The following is a 16,711-nucleotide window of genomic DNA, read 5'->3' as shown; positions in this document are numbered from 1 at the left end:
CCCCAGACACTTCCTATCAGGGTGACCCTGGGCAAGCCAGTTAACTCCAGTTGCCCAGCCCTTACAGCCCCTCTGCCTTGGAACAAATGCCTAGCATTGATTATAAGACAAAAGGTAAGGTTTTTCTTTTTTTAAAAGAACCTACCATGTGCCAGGAACTGAGCTAAGTACTTGTACAAATATGATCTCATTTAATCCTTAAAACAACCCTGGGAGATAGCTACTATTATTGTCCCCATTTTCCAATGGAGAAAATGAATTGCTCAGGGTCTTACAATTAGAGTATGAGGCTAGATTTGAACCTTAGCCTTCCTAACTCCAGGTTCAAAGCTCTCCCCACTGTGCTTCCAGCTGCCTGTGAGAAATGTATAGAGGAGCAGCCAGGTAGCACAATAGGAGAGAGAGTCAGGCCTGGAGTCAGGAGGATCTGGGTTTGAATGTGACCCAGTTGTGTGATCCCAGGCAAGTCACATAATCCCCACTGTCTACCCCTTACAGCTTTTCTGTCCTGGGACCAATACACAGTATTGATTCTAAGATGGAAGAAAAGGATTTTTTTAAAAAGACAATTAGTTTTGTTTTGGATGTGTGAGGTAAAGATGCTTTTATGGACATATAGTTGCAAATGTCCAATAAGCAGTCGGTGATGTGACCAGAGATAGAGATTTGGGAGCAATCTGAATAGATGTGATACTCAAACTCAATGGGGAGTTCACGAAATCTCCAAGGAAGTCGGTATATAGAGGCAGGAGAGAAGATGGGGCCCAGGATAGAGCCCTGGGAAGTGCCCACACTAAGGGATCAGGACACAGAGAATTCAGCCAAGGAGAAAAAGCAAGGATGCAGGGAGAAAAAGCACCAGAAGAGAGCAGTATCCCAGAATCCAGGAGATAATAGAAATGTCCCAGACGAACTATCAGCATAATAATACAACACCTACCATGTGCCAGGCATAGATATTATTTGATTTTTTCCTTCTCAACAACCCCAGGAGGTAGAGGCTATCATTATCCCCATTTTACAGTTGAAGAAACTGAGGCAGACATATGTTAAATGACAGGGGTCCCATGGTTGGCCCAGGGCAGGGTTTGAATATTCCTGATTCCAGGCCCACTAATTCCACTGTTCTACCTCTCAGGAAGGTTGATAATGAATAATATTAAATCAAAGACAGTGGGGACAGAGATCATTCTTTGGGCAAGAAGTTAGAGGATTGCAAATAGATTAAATAGAACTGCAAATTCTATTTAATTCAATAAACATTTGTTAAACACCTACTATGTGCTAGGTCCTGTGCTAAGCACTAGGGAATATAAATAAGAAAAAGAAAGATAGTCCCTGCCTCAAGAAGTTTATAATTTAATGGGGAAGACAACGTACAAAAGTATGTGGGTGACTGATACACAAATATCATTTCATCTGATCCTCACAACAACCCTGGGTCTATTATATCCTCATTTTATAGTTAAGGAAACTGAAGCAGACAGATCACACAGCTACTATTGGAGGCCATATTTGAACTCAGATCTTAGCATTCTATTCATTATGCTGCCTGACTGCCTGAGACAAAAGAGGCATGGAGACCTGCTAGAGGGTTCCAGCAAAATGTCATTATTAATAATAATTTAGTTATTAAGAATCATATGAAAGAAATTTCAAAGTCCCCAATAATGATTGGAATATAAGTTGAAACAACCCTGAGGTTCTATCTCACACCCTCAAAATTGGCAAAGATTGTCATCTATGATGATGATATAGATGAGATATTGATAATGATGAAAGATATTGGTGAGATTATGGAAAGACCAATACACTAATACATTGTTGGTGGAGTTACGGTAGAATCCAACCATTTTGGGAAGCAACTTGGAATTACACAAAGAAAGTGACAAAAATACCGTTATCTGAGATACTACAACATGACCATTGAGTAGAAGGCAGAAAGGTTTCATATATCCAGGGGCTGCTAAGTGGATCAGTCCTAGAGTTAGGAAGATGTCTTCTTGAGTTCAAGTCTGACCTCACATACTTACTAGCTGTGTGACCCTGGACAAGTCATTTAGCCCAGTTTGCCTCAGTCTCCTCATCTGAAATATGAGCTGAAGAAGGAAATTGGCAAAGCACTCCAATATTTCTGCCAAGAAAACCCCAAATGGAGTCACAAAGAGTTAGACATGATCAAAACAACAGTAATTCTTTAATAGCCAAGAATGAAGACAAAGTAGTTGTCCACTGACTGAAGGATTGCTAAAAAAATTTGTGGTACAAGAAGGTAGTAAAATATCCCTCCTGATAAGGAAAAGTGAATACAAAGAATACAGAAGAGCTAAGTGTGAACCCATGCAAAGGGAAGTTCAGAGAATCCAAAAAACAATGTAAATGGGAAGGAAAAACCCAGAACAAAACTGAATATTGGGTAATTATAAGAAATAAATAAAGCCATCCTCTCCCTTCTTTGTTGAAGTGGAGGACCTTGGCTATGGAATTCTACACCTCTATGGAACTCCGGAGGAAGGCTTGGTTAGTTCTGCTGAACAGCTTCTCCACTTTTCTCTCTGAGTCTTTGCACAAGGAGAGGAGTGGAGGAGAGATTTACCTAGAAACGAAGGCAAGGAAAACACCAAAGACAATGGGGAGAAGAGAGAAATCAATGGAAATTGTGGAGAAAATGGTTGCTTGGGGTGGTGGGGTTGGAGCCAGACTACAAAGGGTTAATAAGTGAGGAGATTGTGAGAAAGTAGAAACCTCAAGTGTCAATAGTTTCTTTTCATTATTCTCTCTTTCTCTCTCTCTCTGTTTTTTCCTAGGAAATTGAGAGTGCAGCGGATTGGAATTGTGGTACAATAGTTCAAGGGGATTGCAGGGTCAAAGAGAGAGATTGTTAAGGATGGGGCACAGTGGCTAGAGTGCCAGTTCTGGAGTCAGGAGGTCCTGGATTCAAATGTGATAAAAACAAGTCCCAAACTTCCAAGCTGAGTGACCCTGGGTAAGTCACTTAACCCTGATTGCCTAGTCCTCACTCTTTTGTCTTAGTAGTGGTAATAAGAAAAAAGGTAAGGATTTTTTTTTTTTATTAAAAGGAGGTAGCCCTGGGGATGTTTGTGCTATCAGGGAGAGTTAGTACATTGAAGGTGAAGGAGAGAGGGGGACAGAGAGAGAGAGAGAGAGAGAGAGAGAGAGAGAGAGAGAGAGAGAGAGAGAGAAGGAGGGAGAGAGAGAGAGAGAGAAGGAGGGAGAGAGAGAGAGAGAGATCTATGTGGAAAAGAAAGGAAATAGATCAAGAATAGGTTTGCCTCAAGGAGTCAGTGTGTCCAGAGGAAGAAAGAAAAAGAGTAAGGCAGTATCAAGCACCTAATACGTGCACTTTACAAATATTATCTCATTGGATCCTCACAACAACCTTGGATGGTATGATGTTATCAACTCCATTTTGTTCTTGAGGAAACTTGGGTAGATATAGGTATCTGAGATCACATTTGAACTCAGGTCTTCTAACCTCCAGACTAGCACTCTACCCATTGGGCCACCTGTGAGACAAAAGAAATGGTAAGACTGGCTAGAAGGTTCTTATGATAGCCTAAGTAAGAAGTCATGAGGACCTAAGTGTGGGCAATTACAGTGACTATGGAAAGGAGAGATGGATGAGAAAGACACCGAGGCAGGACATGGTTACATAATAAGTTGCAATTTGATAAGGAGTAATCAAAGGGAGGCACTAATATTTGGAGAGATCAGAAAAGAATTTATGTAGAAGATAGTGCTTGAATTATCTTTTTTTTTTACTTTTGAAATGACAATTTACTTAATTCCCAGAATGCCATAATTGAAAAGACTTCAGAGTTCCCTCATTTAGTTCAACACTGAACAGGAATCTCCTTACTGTCCTTACTGTCCTTACTGTCCCAATGAATGGTCATTCCACTTTGACCTGAAGTCTAAAATGAACAGAAATCAACCACATTGTGAGACAGATTGAATGATCTTTTTTAAAACATTTTCATTTATTAATCTTTTATTTTTACATCATCTGCACTTCCTGCTATATCCCTCTCCCCTTTAGAAAAATAATAGTAGTTTCAGGGAAGATGGATGGGAGGGAGGGGAGAGATGATGATGCTATGAGCTAGAGAGGGAGGTGAGGCTCTGATACAACTGGAGAAGATGGAGTCTTGACTGCCTATTGTTTAAAAAGAGGCCCCAGGTTAGAGTCATATTTTCTCTTTTCATTCTCCCCATCCTCAATCTCTCTCCTTCCTTCCTTCCTCCCTTCCTTTCTTTCTTCAACCTTCCCTCCCTTCCTTTTTTCCATTCCTCCTCCCTCCCTCCCTCCTTTCCTTCCTTCCATTCCTCTTTTCTTCCTTCCTCCCTCTCTCCCTTCCTTCCTTCCTTCTTTCCTTCCTCCCTCCCTCCCTCACTTCATTTACCTTCCTTTCTTTCTGCCTGGTCTCACCCCAGTCTTTATCTAGCAGCAGGACTTTGGGGTTCAGTATCTCTTTTTTTTGAGGTGGAGACCTCAATTGATACAAGGTAAGATCTTAATTACTGAGAGACCCCTCTCCTCTCCACCTCAGACAATTCAGAAACCAAGGAAAGGAAGCAATGGTGGAGAGGAAGAAGTGAAGAGTAAGGATTCCTAACAAAGTGTTTGGCACATACTTTGATGAATATATGAACTCCTTAGGTCTGGGCATTCCCTCCACAGATGTCAGTCACAAGCTATCCATATTTTCTTACCCTGTGTGCTTCTTGTCTATATTTTCCCAAAAATTCTCCAAAAAGGATCTCACCAATGAATTAACAAAATGTCTGGCATGTAGTAGGTGATATATAAATGCTTTTTGCCTTCCTCTTCCTTTCCCCTTTCATAGCCAAATGGCATTACTCAGAGAGTATTGGTGTCGTTTTTAATAGGCTTTTCCGAAGGGAATAGCTTGGGATCCCTTAAAGCATGATGTTATTTCCTAAATGCAATCCTGCCAGGTCTTCTCTTATTCAATTCTGGGCCCAGCTCAAAATCGTCCTTCAGCGGTGCCTTCCAAAATATGTGCACTCATACACTTACTCAATGGGTTGCCCATTTGACTTCATGGAATAATATGGGCAAAAGTCATGCCTTGTCCACTGTTTTTTTTTCTTTCCTCTTTTTTAACCCTTACTTTGTCTTTTTTTTTTAATCCTTACTTATAATCTTGGATTCAATGATTGGAGGCAGAAGAACAATAAAGACCAGGCAATGGGGGTTAAGTGATTTGTCCAGGGTTACACAGCTAGGAAGTGACTGGTCAGATTCAAACCCAGGACTTCTTATTTCTAGACCTGGCTCTCTATCCACTGAGCTGCCCCAACCTTCTATCTTAATATCAGTACTAAGTATGGATTCCAAGGCAGAAGAGTGGCAAGGGGTAGATAATTGGGGTTAAATGACTTGACCAGGGACACACAACTAGGAAAAGTCTGAGGTCAAATTTGAACCCAGGTCCTACCAACTCTAGGCTTGGTTCTTTACCCACTGAGCCACTTTGCTCTCCTGGTTTGTTGGGGGTTTTTGTGTGGATGGTTAGACATGGCCCTGGGTAAAGCAAGATCTTAAACATCCTTGGCATGGGAGAGTTTGATACAGAGATGGCTAGATAACAGGTTAACTAATTAAGGGAAAGAGTTTCAATGTGGACTCCCATGTCTTTTACACTAAGCTGTCCTGAGAATGTGACTATATATAGCATGTCCCAAAAGTCTTAGTGAAGCTTTAAGCATTAGTGGTTTTAAGAGGCCACTAGGTAGCCCAGTAGATAAGTATCAAGATGGAAGCCAGGGAGACCGAGTTCAAATCAGAATTTAGAAACTTATTGGCATAGTGACATAAGGGAGCAAGTCACTTTTCCTCAGTTTTTTCCATGGCAAAATGGGGATGGCAATAGCACCTTCCTCTGAGGGTGGTTGTGAGCTCTGGCAGTAATAAGTGAGGTTTCCTTCCTTTCTATATGGAGTGGCAAACCCCTAAATGAGGAGTTTTTAATGTGGAGTCTATGAACTGATTTTCTAAAAAACATTTTATACTCTATTTCAATGAGTTTCTTTTGTAATCCTAGCTGTTTTATTTTATGCATTTAAAAACATTATTCGAGAAAGAGCCCATAGGCTTCACCAGATTGCCAAAGGTCCCAAAAGAACCCCAGGCCTGAGAAGTGGGCTGCAAACATGGGTCAAGCGGGGTGTCGGAGAGGAAATTTCCCTATCCTGGGCTGAAGCGGGGGCGCTACTTACACTGCTTCCCTCCCTGCCTTCCCCCCCCCACCCTGCCCCATGTTGGGAGTGGGGGAGGATCCAGTCTAGCCCAGTGACAGTCCATTGCGAATCCCCAGTATGGAAACTCCTTTCCCCAAAAACATTTGATTTCCCTTGGAGCCTTCGCTGCCTGGGCGCCCTATTGGGAACAGTTGGTCCACTGGCCTGGAAGAGGGAGTTACTACTGTTGTCCATGGGATGCTTTACTGGGTTTCTCCGGTTGTGGCCGGAGGGGACAGGCTAGGCGGTGCCAGGCTGGCGGAGGCGGGGCCGGGGCGGGCAGGGGCGGGGCTCGGCCGGGCCCGGCGCCCGGGAAGGAGGCGGCTGCATTTCTGCGGTCCCGACCACAATTGCCGGGAGTCGCGTCCCGGAGACTGGCGGCGCTGACTCTGCCCGCTGCGGCCGCGCCGATTAGAGCCCGAGAGAGCGCGCCAGCCCAGGAGGGGGTGGGGGGAGCTCCGCGTGGCCTCCTTCTCCCAGCAGCCCCCCGACCTACCCTGGCTTGTGACTCCCGGTACCCAGCAGCCCTGGCCCCTCCCCCACCTCCGCGTTTGATCCTGAAGGCTCGCGGCTCTTTTTCCCTTTAGACCTGAATACTGCCCCCCCCCGAGACCTCCGGACCCCCAAATCCTTGAGGCTTGCCATTTTCCAGGTTTCCAACCCAGGAGTACGGCTCCGTTCCCCCGCCCCCTCCCAGCTCGCTCCCGCCTCAGTCCAAAGGACGGGGGAGGGGGGAGGTACCCCTACTTTGCCGTTAACTGGGAAGGGGAGTAGAGACCGGGATGGGGTGTGGCCGAGCATCCCCCCGCTGGCTGTCCAGTAGCGGCTCCCTCCTCCTCTCCCCCCAGCGGTGACCTCCAGCTGCGGTGGTTGGGAAGACGCTGGCCCTTTGATCTCGGAGCGTGGCCACTCCCCCCAGGCGCCCTATTAACCTCCATTATCCCAATTAGGCAGCCCTCCCAGGCCTGGATGCCGGCTTCAAAGTCCCCTCAGTTAGGTGGGGGGCGGGAGTGGGAGACTTGAGCTAAGAAGGAGGCGGGGCAGGCAGAGGGACCCTCGAGCCTCTCCGCCCAGCCCTTCCCAACCACCGTCTCAGGCACTGTCCAGGTGTCCTTGCGCTAGTCTCCAGGGCTGGATCCCAGGGTCCCAGAACCCCGCCCCCACCCCCACCCCCGTCCCCTCCACTAGACCAGAAGGGAAGTCCAGGTGTGGGTGAGCCGAATCCCGGTGCCAAGCTGGACTGTAAACCTCGTGGGATTCCCCAGCTTTATTTCTGGGGAAGGGAAACTGGGAACCCCCCTTCCCCCCTCAATCCTATCTCTGTTCCCCTCTTACCCCCCTCAACCCTCCCCAAATGGAACAGTTTCCGCTGAGGGAGCCAGAGCCAGGCCTAGCACAGTGGCCGCTTCCTGGAACATTTTCCTGTATCCGAAACCGCGGCTCCCTCCCCAAGGACTGGTTGATCAAGGCCAGATGGGAGCAGGGACTGGGGGAGGGGAGGGAGGGAGCCATTGCTCACCGCCCTTCCACACCCCCCTGCACACACACCCGGCACACTCTGGTCACACACATAGGGACACCCACAGTCACATGCCGGAGACACAAAGGCATAGGAGCACCGAATCCCCCTGTGCGGAGCCACGCGCTACAGGGGGACACACTCTTAGAGGTCGGGGCCAGCTGGGTCCGGGGACCGGTTCCGTCCTCTGGTCCCTGCGAAGATCATCCTGGCACTTTTCTTCCTTACTCGGACAAGGAAGGATCCCAAGACATAGGGATGGGGAGATCCGGGGCTCCAGCTCCACCCATCCCGCTCCACCGCGAGTGACCCCCTCAATCAAACCATTCCCAAGCGTCTATTGATGCTCTCTAATGAGCCAGGCACCCGGCACAAAGGCTGAAGCAGCCCCTCCTGGAAACCTTCTAGGGGAGCCTTTAAGTACCTAGAAAAACATAACGGGCGTAGAAATAAATTTAACAAGCAGAAGTATAGACACTAGTTAAATACAAGACATTTTGAGAGGAAGGGCACCAGCAGCGGCAGGGATCCGGAAACACTTCCTGCAGTGGACAGTGATTGAACTGACTTCTTACTAATTCGTTTTAAAAATAAATTTTATTGTCTTTTTTTATATCCTCATCATTTCCCCCTACATCCCTTCTCCACCCCTTCCCAAAGAGCCAAACAAAATAGCAAAGAGTATGTTTCAAAGACAAAAAAAAAGGATAATAATTAAATATAACCAATCACTACATGCGCAGTTTACGGTGGATCTTCCACTTCTGCAAAAAGTATAGGACGAGGCACTTCTTGGCCATGTTTGTTCTTCATAAATGGGCAACATTCACTTTTGATTTTGTGTGTTATTTTTCCCACGACAGAGTTGTAGTTATTGTAAGTTATTGTGTAGATGATCTCTGTCCTGCTTTCTTCACTCTATGAGAGTTCCTGTAGATCTTTCCAGGCTTCTCTGTCTCCATCACATTCATCACTTCTTACAGCAACACCACCATGTACCACAGTTCGGTTAGGGTGGTCATATAGCCAGGAAGTATCTGAGGTCACATTTGAATTCAGGATCTTCAGTCTCTAGACCTGGCTTTCTATCCACTCTATCCCCAGCATCTCTCTTCCACCTTTTCCCAAAGAGTCAAACAAAATAACAAAGAATATATTTTAAGGATTTAAAAAAAAAGGGGGGGGATCACCATAACTGATCAATACATCCCCAAAGTCAGAAAATAGCTAGCTGGCCCTTCAGCTCTGCTCCAGTTCATCCTCCACACAGCTGCCAAAGTCATTGCCCCAAAGCCCAGGTCAGTAAATGCCAGTGCCCCCCTGTAATCTCTAGGAGTCTAGGATGAATAAGAGATCCCTAGAGTGAGCTGTTAAATCTTAGCCCCACTTCCCCAATCTGTCCTCCTCTCTCTGGACTGTGTTTACAGCAGTCCATCGCCCATTCCCAAGTCTTTGAGCCCGTCCCTTCCCCACCTCCAGCATGCCCATGCCTGGAATTCAGCACCTCTTAGAATCCCTGGTTTTCTTCAAGATTCAGCTCAAGGACTGCTTTTTACAGGAAGCCTTCCTTGATTCCCTTCCCCTCCCCACACCTGTTAATGACCCCCCTTACAATTCCCTTGGATTCCTCTTGTATATATAATGTTTCTACATGTGTAGCGCCTCCCAGTCTCCCAGGTTGGATCTGCAGAGGGGTTACTACCTAGAGGAAGTAACCATTAATAAAACCAGAGTTCCCAGACTATATCCTGGAATTTCCTGTCTTCTTCCCAGTCGTCTTTGCCTAGCCATACTAGAATCTTTATTTTTTATACCCTTACTTTCCATCCAACCTGGGCAAGTTGCTTAACTCTGTTTGCCTCAGTTTCTTAATCTGTAAAATGAGCTGCAGAAGAAAACGGTGAACCACTTCAGGACCTCTGCCAAGAAAACCCCAAATGGGGTCACAAAGAATGTGACACAATTACTAGAAAAAATGAATATCACCCTAATTTTTTTTTTTAAAGAGGAATGGAAGTAGGTTGAGCCTGAGATTTCATTAGTGTCCAGAACTTCCTGTGTGGAATTTCCTTCCCCTGGAGGTGGCTCTCTAACTGTATGTAACTCATAGTCTTAAAGGGTTGTCTGCAAGCCTGAGAGGTTAAGTGCCTTGTCCTTCCTGGCACTGCTAGTATAGGTCAGAAGCAGTACCAGATCCCAGGTCTTTCGGACTCCAAGGCCAGCCCTCTGTCCCTCTGCCCAGCTGCTGATTCCCTATTATCTGGATTTGTATCTTCTTCCTTTCATCTCTGTGGCCAGAGACAAGCTTCTCCTCTAAATCTTGCTCCATGATAGGAACCTAATAAATTTGTACAGAACAAATGAGAAGTCAATAAGGAATAGAAGCTGCTGTGAGATCAGATAGGGGAGAAATCACTTCCATCTGGGGAAAGAGAGGAAGCTTCTCAGAAGAGCTGGTTGGAGGAATTAAAGCCAGTCAGTGAAAGATGAATAGGATGGTCATAGACAGAGGAGAGGCTGGGAAGGAGGCCATTCAGATGTAGTGGCCTTCACGTGGAACAGAACAAACAGCTCTGGGAATAGAGCACTGGATCTGGGATCTGGAGGTCCTAGGTTCAAATCTGGCCTCAGACACTTCCCAGCTGTGTGACCCTGGGCAAGTCACTGAACCCCCATTGCCTAGTCCTGACCACTCTTCTGTCTTGGAACCAACACACAGTGTTGATTGTAAGATGGAAGATGTAGATTTATAAAAAATGCTAGCTTTGTACTATTATACTTAAATAGACTATAAGAGTATAGTATAATATTAGTATAATAATAATATAATTATACTAATATAATATTAGTATTATAATAATAGTATAATATATAATATAACATATTTGCACTTTTGTTAAAAGCTTTGTACTATTACACTTAAAATAGACTATAAGAGTATAGTATATAATATTACAATAATATAATAATTATAATATAATATTCATATTATAATATTATAGTATATAATAATATATAACATATTTGCTCAATTAATTTTTGTTAAAAGCTTTGTACTATTACACTTAAAATAGACTATAAGAGTATAGTATATAATAATATTAATATTATAAGAATATATTATAATTATGCTATAATATTAATATTATAATATTATAGTATATAATAATATATAATATAACTTATTTGCTCAATTCGCTTTTGTTAAAAGCCTTTAATATGTTCAAGGCCTTGTAGCAGCTGTTGGGCATATAAAGAAAACATGGTGGCAGCCCTATTCTCCATGGAGGAGCCTCTCTCCACCTATGGCTCTTCTGCCCTACTTGAAAAGGTCCTCCACAATAGGTAACTCTACTTTCTCTCCTCTTATTTCCTTTGTAACCCTTTACAATCCACTTTAGACCCAATCATTCTATTGAAACTCCCTTCTCCCAAGGTTCTCATGATGCCACACTCCAGTGGCCAAACCCAAAGGCCTTTTCTCAGTCTTCATTCTCCCTGATTCTTGGGAGACCCTGACTCTGTCGATCCCTCTCTCCTCCTTGATTCTCTCTTCCTTCTAGGTTTTTCGGATGCCATTTTCCTCCTTCTACCCAGAAGAATGTTCCTTTTCAGTTTCCTTTGCTAGATCTTCACCCAGGTCATGTCCAACAGGGTTCAGATGTGGGTCCTCTTCTCTTCTCTTCTCCTTCTAGATTCCTTTGCTTAGTATGCCATGGAATTAATGCCATCTCCATGCTGATCATTTTCAAATCCACCTCTCCTGTCCCAAGCTCTCTCCAGTCTTCTGTCTCCAATGGCTTTTCAAACATCTCAAAATGGATGACCAGTAGACATCTTAAATTCAGTAAACCCTATCTTCCCTCTTTCAGTAGAGGGTCACCCCAATCATTCCATCCTAGCCTAGCCCATCCATCTGGCCTTTGTAGTATCTCTCCAATATGGCGCCCTTTTTCCTTGACACTGCTGCCCCACTAATGGAGGCCCTCATCCATTCGGGCCTGGATAATGGCAATATTCTGCTGGTGAGTTGGCCTCTCTTGTCTCTACTCTATCAATCCATCCCCCATTCAGCCACTAAAATGATTTTCCCGAAACACAGGTCAGGTTGTGTCTCATTGCGCCCTACCAGTTGGTTCCCTGTTGCCTCTGGGATAAAACAAGACATGCTTTGTTTGGCATTCAAAGTCCTTCATAAGCCTCTGGTTTCCTTACTCCCCTGCTACTCACTCTTTTTGAAAAGGCTTTGATGGGATAAGGGACATCTTTTTTTAGGACCTTTTTGGACTCGATAACCCTTGAGGTCCCTTTCATCCAGTTCTAAGACTGAAGAGAACCAAATCTCCATGCAGATATTGGGCAAAGACAAGGGCTGGGATTTCTCCCGATGCCCACTCCTCTCCCCCTCCCTTGGGCGGCCTGGATGACAGACCAAAGACGCCCACTGTGGACTGAGTCTAAGGAAGGCTGGGAATTTCTGTGGGAGGTGGACCCTGGGAAGGAGAGAGAGGAGAGCCATGGAGTACCACAAGATGGCAGCAACAAACTATTCTGTGACCTTGAGACCATTTTTTTTTCCCTGTCCCCACGCCTCCATTTGAGGAGAGGGACAGGGGCGTCGGGCTGGCTCTGTCCTGAGAATGGGGCCCTTGTTAGAAAGGGGCATCCATGCTAAATCCCCGAGTGTGGCTACCATTGGGCGGTACCTTCAGAGCTGAGGTCAAGGTTGAGGATGGAAGAAACGCTCCCACTTTCTGCTAGGGAAGCCCCGTTTATCCTGCCAATATTCTGGGATTTCAAGCAAGAAGAGACCTCAGGCATCATCTGGGCCCCACTTTCCCAGCCTTGCAAAGTCTTTGTGCCCTTAAACTTTCGGGAATCACCATTGAATTCTTTATTTGTTCAATTTTTTTTTTTTTACCAATTACATGTAATAACACAATTCGAAAGGAACTAAATCCCTCCTATTCCCCAGCTAAGCTTCTCCAGGATTTGTAACTCAGGTTGGGAAATCATGAACCGGGTCAACCCCTTCATTTTCACCAATGAGGAAATCAAGGTTAGGAAGATGAAATGATGAGAACATCTGACTGTTCTAGAACATCTTTTCAGCCCTTCATCTGCATTATCCCATTTGAACTTTACAATGTTGTGACGTAGATGCTACAGGTATTATTAGCCCCATTTTTCCAATGAGAAAACTGAGGGCTGGTAGCAGAAGCCAGGAGTCCTGATTCTAATGTCATTCCTCCCTTTACTATGTCACAGGAATCCTACAGATTCCTTTGATTGACTAGCACTGAAACACAGACTATCAGAGCTAAAAGGGAATTTTGAGGCTCCATGATCCATCCATGTTATCAGATCTAGTTCATTTTACAGATGAACAAACTGAGACCCAGACAAGTGAACTGACCTACTTATGCAGGGAGCTGGGAGCAGAGAAAGGACTGGAAACCCACTCTTTCTGACTCTCAGTATAAAATCAATAATCTGGCGGAACTGGGCTCTTCCCCAACTCTTAGCACCAGAGGATCAGGCGTAAACAAAAGGGCATACTGTACCCTTTCTCATCAGAGGCTGGACCAGGCTTTCCAATCCTGGCATTGGGCAGAGACTCTTGGAGCCTAAGGACTAGAAACTGCCATGAGATCAGGTAAGGGAGGAATCTCTTCCAGCTAGAGGTCTAGGGAAAGCGTCAGGAAGATGGTGGAGGTAGCATGGCATAGAGAGACGCTAGATGACCCAATGGATGGAGCGTTAGGTTTTGAGTCAGGAAGACCCAATGCAGATAATTCTGAGTTGTGTAACCCTGGGCAAGTCACTTAACCACACTGTTTGCCTTCATAGGCTGGAGAAGGAAATAACAAATCCCTCCAATATCTTTGCCAAGAAAACTGGATAGTATTGGCATGCTCTTTGTAGGGTCCATAAGGTCACAAAGAGTGGGACTCAACTGAACAATAAAAGCCTAATGGAGTCGCTGTAGAGACCTGACCTTCATTCCAGGATGACTCAGGTTCAAGTCCCCTGTCTTCCATGACTCTTGGGAACTCTCTGTGCCACCCCCCCCCCAATACCTCTCTAGGATGATAACTTCTGAGCAATGTCCTTAGCTGGGAGTTTCCCATGATGACAGAATCAAAGGATGGGGCAGCTGGGCTCTAGTGGGTCTTGGTGTGGAACCTGGCTCTCTCTGTTGGCCACAAAGTCTCTGAGGGGTCAAGTAGGTCCATTGCTAGTGCCATGGTCAGTGACAGAAGGAAAAAAGGTGGCCAAAGGTGAAAAGTTCCTCTCCCATCCAGAGGAAGTTTGTTCAGTTTGAGAGTTCAATGGGACAGACGTGAATGCAGAAAGTCATTCCAGGGAGGAAGCAACTGAGATAGGAGATATTTGGCAGAAAAGAGAGTAAACTGGGAATCCTTGGCAATAACTATGGAAAAGGATCAGATCTCTGGAGCCCAGCTGAACCACCCACTCACTGGGTGGGTGTGGAGTGTGGGTGGGTTAAGAGAACTCTGATTGTATCCAGTCCTTTCAGTCAGAGCTGACTCTTCACCATCCCACATCCCAGCATGGGTGTTTCTTGGCAAAGAGACTGGAGTGGTTTGCCATTTCCTTCTTCAGCTTATGCTCTAGATGAGGAAACTGAGGCAAACAGGGGTAAGTGACTTGTCCAGGGTCATACAGCTAGGACATATCAGAGAACAGATTTTAATTTAGGAAGATGGCTTCCTAACTCCAGGCCTTGCATTTTATCTACTGTATCACCTACCTGCCTGTTAGTGAGAACTCTACTAGGAAAAAGAACATTATGTTCTTACAGCTCCAGAAGTGTCTGCCGAGCCACATGTGCTCCCTACATGAGTATTTCACTCCCATTTGTACTTTAAATTTGTGATCATTCTGCTTCAGGTTTACAGGGATAATGTTTTGAAGATACTAAACTAATTAGTTGGGTGGCAGTTAAGTTGGACTTGGAGTCAGGAAAATCTGAGTTTTTTTGTTTTTTTTAAATTCTGCATCAAATACTTACTAGCTATATAATCCTGGGCAAGTCACTTAACTTACCTCAGTTTCCCTATGTGTAAAATAATAGTCACCATTTCACAGATAATGTATGTAAAACACTTTGTAAAACTTAATTGTTATAGAAATTCCAGCTATTCTTTTCAATAAATACTGTAACTTTAAGCTCATAGTGTCTATTGGCTGACTGTTTCAGGGGAAGCACACAGGTAGGGGCTCATGAGTTAGAATTTTAAGAATAAAGACCAACAGGGCACCCTAGAGCCTAGGAGTAGCAGCTGTGCTCAACAGGGGCCTTACCTGAGAATACAAGAGAAAGTTGGGGAAAGGTTACTTAGATGGAATGGGCTGGCCCATTTCAGGTATGGAGAAACACATTAGAAAGGGAGGTTAGTATTCAATATAATCATATGCTTTAGGAACAGGCAGAGCTTGAACAGGTCAAGGCATTAAGGTACTTCTCCGACGACCTTGTTCTCTCTCTTTCTGTCACTCTCTCCCTCTTTTTTCTTCCTATCTCTCTCCCTCAGGATCCCTTTCTCTCTCCTCTTCTCTCTGTCTCTCTGTCTCTGTCTCTGTCTCTCTCTTTCTCTTTCTCTCTCTCCCTCCTTCCCTCTCTGTTTTTCTCTCTCTGGCTCTGGCTCTTTCTCTCCTTTCTGTCTGTCTCTGTCTCTCTGTCGATTGGTCTGTCTGTCTCTCTCTTTAAATCCCTGAAGGCAAAAGAATGGTGAGGGTTAGGCAGTTGGGGTTAAGTGACTCACCCAGGGTCACACAACTAGGAAGACCCCAGATCTCTCCAGGCCTGGGTCTCCCTATCTACTGCTCCATCTAGCAGCCCCCAGATTCTCTGGGTATCTCAAACAATTTTTCTTAGCCTTTGGGGTGGAGTAAATTTCCCTCTCCCAAGCATTTGAATTCAGTTGCAATTGTATGCAAATGAGCCCAAGGAGCCTCCCCATCCCAAGGCCTCCTCTTTCTCGGACTTCACTGAGCTTTTTGCCCTGCATTGCTGTAATCTGGATCCAGTCCGGTCTGTGCTGCTGGCTAACCCCCCTAGGGCTATGCTCTACTTTTTCCTCTGGACTTTGTATCTGCCCAGGTAGAGCAGGAGCTCCAAGGACCTGTATTTTCCGGATATCCAGGTAAAGTCCAGGAGCTGCGAGGAGCCTGAGCTGGCTGGAGCAGCACCAGAGGAGAGTGAAAAGTCTAAAGACCTGAGTTCAAACTCTTTCTCGGACATTCAGCTGTGTGATTTTGACTCAGTTTCCCCATCTTTAAAATGAGGCCAATAACACCTAGATCACAACAAAAACTTTTTTGTGACCCATAAAATACTATTTAAATATGAGCTGACTATTCCTGTTTTTCTATAAAGGCTAAAACAATAACCCTGGAAGAGTTCTGCCCTCAAGGTGTTTACACGCAGCCAGTACACTTGGAGAAGTGTTTGTTGAATGACTGAGTCATTCAGTGTCAGGATTCTAAGTCTTTATTTATTTTTTGAAGCAATTTAAAACCACCAGCCATCTCCTTCTCCTGCTGATTGGTATTCTTCAGTGAATTTCCTTTTCTTTCTTTCTTTCTTTCTTTCTTTCTTTCTTTCTTTCTTTCTTTCTTTCTTTCTTTCTTTCTTTCTTTCTTTCTTTCTTTCTTTCTTTCTTTCTTTCTTTCTTTCTTTCTTTCTTTCTTTCTTCTTTCTTTCTTTCTTTCTTTCTTTCTTTCTTTCTTTCTTTCTTTCTTTCTTTCTTTCCTTTCTTCTTTCTTTCTTTCTTTCTTTCTTCTTCCTTCTTTCTTCCTTCCTTCTTCCTTCTTCCTTTCTTCCTTCCTTCCTTCCTTCCTCCTTCCTTCCTTCCTTCCTCCTTCCTTCCTTCCTTCCTT

Source organism: Monodelphis domestica, chromosome 5, assembly GCF_027887165.1.
Source record: "Monodelphis domestica isolate mMonDom1 chromosome 5, mMonDom1.pri, whole genome shotgun sequence".
Lineage (NCBI taxonomy): Eukaryota > Metazoa > Chordata > Mammalia > Didelphimorphia > Didelphidae > Monodelphis > Monodelphis domestica.
Note: the sequence above shows the minus strand (reverse complement) of the source record.